The sequence below is a fragment of the Leuciscus leuciscus genome (assembly GCF_965113295.1).
Source record: "Leuciscus leuciscus genome assembly, chromosome: 4".
Lineage (NCBI taxonomy): Eukaryota > Metazoa > Chordata > Actinopteri > Cypriniformes > Leuciscidae > Leuciscus > Leuciscus leuciscus.
Window position 1 is genome coordinate 24898066 of NC_138728.1, and position 6512 is coordinate 24904577.

Sequence of the window (6512 nt, forward strand, 5' to 3'; positions counted from 1 at the left end):
ACATTCAGCCTCTTCAATATGGTATGAAGACAAATGACGATTTCCAACATCCTGGGCACCCTACACATTTGAACATTTTCCCCCCAAAAAAAAAAATCATACAAACAAACCAAATACTCAAAAGAATATCAATATAACTAAAACAACCTGTGTAGGGTGGACTTCAGGGTGGACCGAGCTCTCTCTTTTCTGTTTAAGAAAAAAATAGTGTGAACATTTTTTTAACTAAGAACGACTACAAAATAGACCCCTACAATTATAATACGAGATCAGACAAAAGGAAAGCAAACTAAAGATAAAAAAAAGTCACCAATTCGAGAGATGCACATTCTGTCTCTTTGTTTTGGCTTTGAGACAAATGACTGTCTCCAACATCCTGGGCACCCTACATATTTGGGGGGGGAAAGGATATCAATACATCTATCATTTCCAAAAACTGAAAAGTGCACAGGCAATACCATTAACAATGCAAGGTTAAACAATGCTATTAAAACCAAAACTCAAGAGAGGATAAATGAAAATTGTAATGACATTTGAATCAACACCAGAGTGTCAGCAAATAAGTATAACTCAAAAGTTACAATCGGTGTTAGCATGTAAACTTGCACAATCCCGTCTAACATTTTTAATATTAACCCTTATTTTCAAAACGAAAATTACTTTTTATATTTAATCTGACATTTCCAAAGTAATCCCTTTTCATAAATGTAAAAAAGTTAAATGTCTTTTAAACGAATGGCTAAATATGGATTTGTGGAATTGTGACCTGATGGCATTCAATTACTTCTGTTTTAATAACAGTACAATTGTAAACTGCACAACTAAAGACTCATATTTCAACCTGGCATATATGTAGGCCTAAATGTATAATATAAAAAAAGAAAATGGACATAGAAAAGTGTTCTCTCGCCAACATGTGACAATAGTGATGCTTCACAAGAACCAATAATAATGTTGAAATGCTCAGCAGGTTGACTCTAAGTCAACCTAACCTAATGACAAATTACCTTCAGAAGAAGCAGGGATGCCTGAAGTTTTTTGCGATTTGCAAGTGTATTTGGCACTTGCAAATCTTTGCATACATTGTTCCAAAAGCCAGCAGCTTTGTGAACACTGTACTTCTTAATAGTAGTCCCAGGTACTGCAAATTTATCTACGCTTGTTGCAATTTCCTGTAGATTTTTTGAAGTTCTCCTTGCCTTTGAAATCAAACAAAATAATTATTATATGACACTATGCCTTTAAGCAACAAATCTTGTTCCAGTGGAAAATGTATGTGTGACAAACAGTTGCATAATACAATGTTTAAGGGAAAATGCACATTTTGTGTGAGTTTACTGTAACACTTGCCTTTCCAAATGTGGTGAAAGTGCAGTGTCTGGAATCAAAATATATGCACATTTAAAGAAATTATAAATATACTTTCAGTTATAAAGTTTGCCCTCCATGAGATAAAGTGCAGTTTTACCTTTGTGCTGTCCAAAACTAATAGTTTAAATTCACAGTAGCAACAGAATACGTTAAAGATGTAGGCTAAATAATAATGTATGATCACGGTTAGGTTCATAATTCCACAATTCTTATATTTTCTAATTCTATAATTCTTTTCTAAACGAAAATTACAGGGAAATTTACAACGAAAAAGTTGTAGCCAATTTTTTTCTTGTTGTTTTTGTTTTTGTTGAACTGAACTGAAGTGAACTCCAAAAAGGCATTACATTTAAGGAAATAAAGCTATACAGTTCTCTTGATTGGTTTCTGCAATTATTTTTAATGACACAAGGCATGTATTAAGGCAGTTTTGTGTTGCTAATTTTAGTTTTAGTCTAGCTTATTTCAGCTACTTATTAACTGAGATACTGTAATACATATGAAAGGTTATGCAGATTTAAATTATATGTTTATTATTTACATATTAAATACAACATGCTCACATCAGTGCATTTAATCATTAAAGGGACAAAAATATTTAGATAAATCGAATTTCAACGCGAATGTGCATTTTTCATCCGTTGGTTATCACTGTCAGTCTTAAATTTCGTGAGTGATAATTTGGCAGATTCAAGGAACAAATGAAAAAAAAATGATTTATGAAAATCATAAATCATAGAAATATCATATAAATCATATGCAGGCTACATAGAGAAAGAGAAAAACGTTTATTTTTAAATCACTGAAGTTGTCAATCATTTAAATACAACCACTGAGGATGGCTACACAATGAAAGTCAAAATGTGTATTTTGTTGCTTGAGAAAATCTGAGTTTAAAAAAAAAGTGTCTTTTATACCACACATCAGCCTATCATTGTCCGACTTGTACAGGTGTTCATAAACAGCATTTTAGATTGTTTGGTTGATTGGATGCTGATCTGTGTGCATTCATCCTTGAAAATCAAGTGAAAACTGGAATAGGCCTATCAAAAACTAATCCTGCAAAACAATGAATGAATAAATCAAGAAACTAAAAAAAAAACATGAACGAATAGCCTACACAACTCCACACATTTCTGCATAAATAATATTTTTTTCTCTCATTTTTTCTAATTTTTTTCCCCTCAAAAGAACTCATTTTGTTTTGTTTTTGTGTTTGTTTCCTAATCCTTAGCTTAAACTGGATTTAAAACATTGTCTGATCGTTGTGAAAGCACTGCAATTGCACATCATCATAAAATTACTATTGATGAAAGCAGTTAAACTTGCAATTAGGCCTACCAGAGATCCCGAACACAAGCAAACACTGCTTAAAAAATAGCCTATTGTGTGCCATTTATAAAGCCTACTCTTCAGAATGAACTCATTACACTGTAATAGTGCATGTAATTGGCAACTGATGATTGCTGTAATGATTACAGAAATCATCAGTAGCCAATGACAGGAGTTTTGCCTCAGCTAATGATGATTGATTGACAGCCCCTCCTTATTTGCATGTTGCATGATGCCCAACTTTAAGTTATGCATGTCCTTTGCTATTTTCCACAATCATTCATGTTATGTGATATAATACTTTTTTAAAATGTCTTTACATACTTATGCATTTCTATAGTCTTTGTATTAAGGCAAGGATAAGTATTCATTTAAGCTATTTATTTGTGTATATGTTTCTAATTTTTTGTTGTGAAATGTATTGTTTTTTCAAATTATAATTTGTTAACAGACTTTGCCTTTAATTTTCTCCAAAACTCCACAGTAAAACCCTTTGAAAATGTATGTGGACAGAGTGATGGTCATCTAGAAAAAGAAACTATTGAAAATGGAATGACAGCTCATGTAGGAATTTTAATAATAGCAGTACAAAATGCAAGAAATGAGCAATGTAATAATATATTTTGACAAACTTTGCCTTTATTTTTCTCTAAAACTCCACAGTAAAACCCTTTGAAATTTGATGTGGACAGAGTGATGGTCATCCAGAAAAAGAACTCATTGAAAATGGAATGTCAACTCTGTAGGAATTTTAATAATGGCAGTACAAAATGCAAGAAATGAGCAATGTAATAGTGTATTTTGACAGACTTTGCCTTTATTTTTCTTTTAAAACTCTAAAAAGAAAAAAGTAAAATATCTTCGAAAATAGTTCAACTGAAAATAGTTCAATAGTTTTTAATAGGTTTCACTTGTTGTTCTGTCAAATTAATGAATAACCGATGAAATACAGGTCTTTTTCAGCTTTTTGGCACCTCCATGTATCTGTACCATAATTCCACAAATAGACGAGCATCAATATCTAGGCGGCGGCTGGCTTGACCGAGCGTTTCCAGATGACCAAATTTGCTCACTTGACCGCGGTCTTTCAATGGGTGGTAAAAAATGGTGCAAACACCAGTAAATTGCTGAGCGCAAACCTTAAGCCTGGTTCACACGGGACGATTTTAAAATTGTCTGCCGATTTTCCAAACCTGAGAGACTCCACACACGGGGATAAAAAATCACGGGTCTAACAGTTTTGGTCGTACAGTGTGTGGTGCGCAGCCACACGGCAAAATCAACACATCACACACGAACCGATTTGACTCCCGAGCATTCCCAGGTCAGACGGGAAATCTCGCAAAATACCTCGAGATCAAACGTGACTTCAGAGAAAACAATCATGGCGGACGAAGAGGATGCAGTGGCAATAGTTTGTAGTTTGTTTTTAACCGGAAAAAAACTTTATCAGAAGAAAAGGCGATGATCTCTGACGTCCACCGGACTTTCTGGTGCGCGATGCCGCCGACTGTTTTGATTATGTTTCCCGGTGTTTCCTCGCCGCCTCGTCACCTCGCTTTCTGATTGCCTACACTCCACAGTCCACAGGCTGCGTGCTCGGGGGACACCACACACGAGGAGAAATCGGGCCAAATAAATCCAACATGTTGGATATCCCCGATTTGAGATCGGAGCGGTCCCGACGTCCTTCCGAGCAGACGAGAGCAGCCTTAACACACCACACACGGCAGGAATATCTGATCAGATTATTTTACAATAATCGGAGCATCCTTAAGATTGTCGGAAGGAGTGAATCGGGGCTAAAATCGGCCTAATTATCCTGCCGTGTGAACCAGCCTTTAGTAAATCACCTTGCATGATTAATTGAAATACTCTCCTCCCATAAATTTTGCATCTGAAAGGGAAACTCCCTACAAATGCATATGCAATAAGGTCAGCCGCAAAAGTCCACGCCTTTTCAGCACTAATTTTTCACTGTGTGTCTTTAGTAATTCCTGACAGTAGTTTTTTTTACTGGCAAAAGAGTTTGCTCTGGCGCAAGTTGTTAGTAAGCTGTCATGCCTGTACCTCCATCTAAAATACCACCTGTTCACCACAGGAGGGAGCCATCACCTGAGTATTGAGTTCCGGGTCACCATGCACCTGAACTACATTATGCTCATTAGTCTTGCTATGTATAACCTAGCTTGCACAACCTTGAGTTGCAAAGTTTTGTTATTCCTTTTGGATAGAATTCCTGAGCGTTTAGCCTTGTGTTGGATTTTTCTGTGTATCTGCCTTGGACTCTCTTGTGGTTTTCCCATTTGCCTTGTCTGGACCGTTTACCCTGGTTCCAGACCTTGCCTGTTTTGCTATGCTGTTTGCAGCCTGCTGATTCATTAAACACTCTGCACTTGGTTCCACATAAGCTTTCTAATTCCCAATTTACGCTCTCATTTCACAATAGTTGTTTTATCGACATTTAGAAAATATTGCAAAAGTTTTGCGCAAATCTATAATGGAAACTAGGCTACTGAGGGAACAGCTGGAGCAGACCATGATTCCAGAAAACACAAAGTATGAAGCACATTTGCCCTCAAGCTTTATCAAATATGTTTGAGGCATTATAAGGTTCTTCACCTTATTAGTTTCAGAGTAACAACAGTTTATCTTTCCATAAGATAACATAACTCTTCTGTAGCCACACTCAACTTTATTCCTTTATTGTGTATGGGATTCATTCTTGTTTGTCTTTTGTTAATAAAATGTATTTTATTACACTTATGTCTTCCTTGTGTTGATAATGCTGAAGAGGCTCTAGAAATTAACGACCCCACCAATCTTTCAGATAAATCAGCTGACCAGTTTACATTAATTCTAACTGAATGAAAAGCCCCTTATTGGTAGTGTTCTCATTTGGCCACGATAAAAGACTTTGACTGGTGCCCCAAAGGGGGAGGTGGTCATCTAATTTACTTATAACCACACCTTAAGTGATGTGTGATCCAAAAGATACATTTATCTTCAAAACACAAATTAAGATATTTTAAATGAAATCTGAGAGATTTCTGTCCCTCCATTGACAGTCCATGCAACTACCATTTTGTCGCTTTAAAAAATTCATAAGAAGATCATAAAACTAATCCATACGAATAGAGCAGTTTAGTAAAAAATTTATGAAGAGACATGATAGCTTAATATGATAAACAAATTGAACTTAGGTTTTTATTCATATTGATTTTATTCAACATTGATCAGCGAACATAAAATGTCAACCGTACATGCTTGATGCGAGAGAACAAACCATTGGTTCTTGAGGAAGCTCAACCATGCTGCGTAACACGAGAATGAACCTCATTGATTCTTGAGGAAGCTCAAACTTGCTGTGTAACACGAGAATGAACCTCATTGGTTCTTGAGGAAGCTCAAACTTGCTGCATAACACGAGAATGAACCTCATTGGTTCTTGTGGAAGCTCAACCATGCAGCTTAACACGAGAAGGAACCTCATTGGTTTTTGAGGAAGCTCAAACTTGCTGCGTAACACGAGAATGAATCTCATTGATTCTTAAGGAAGCTCAAACATGCTGCGTAACACGAGAATGAACCTCATTGGTTCTTGAGGAAGCTCAAACGTGCTGCCTATCATAAGAATGAACCTCATTGCTTCCCGCACATTAAGCAAGCATGCTTGAGCTTCTGTTTACCATATCAGATGTGTGCTATAATTATGTGAATGAAAGCCAAAATTAAATCTGTTTATCATATAAAGTGATTGTGTCTCTTCAGAAAATGTTGACTAAACTGCTCAATTCATATGGATTTGT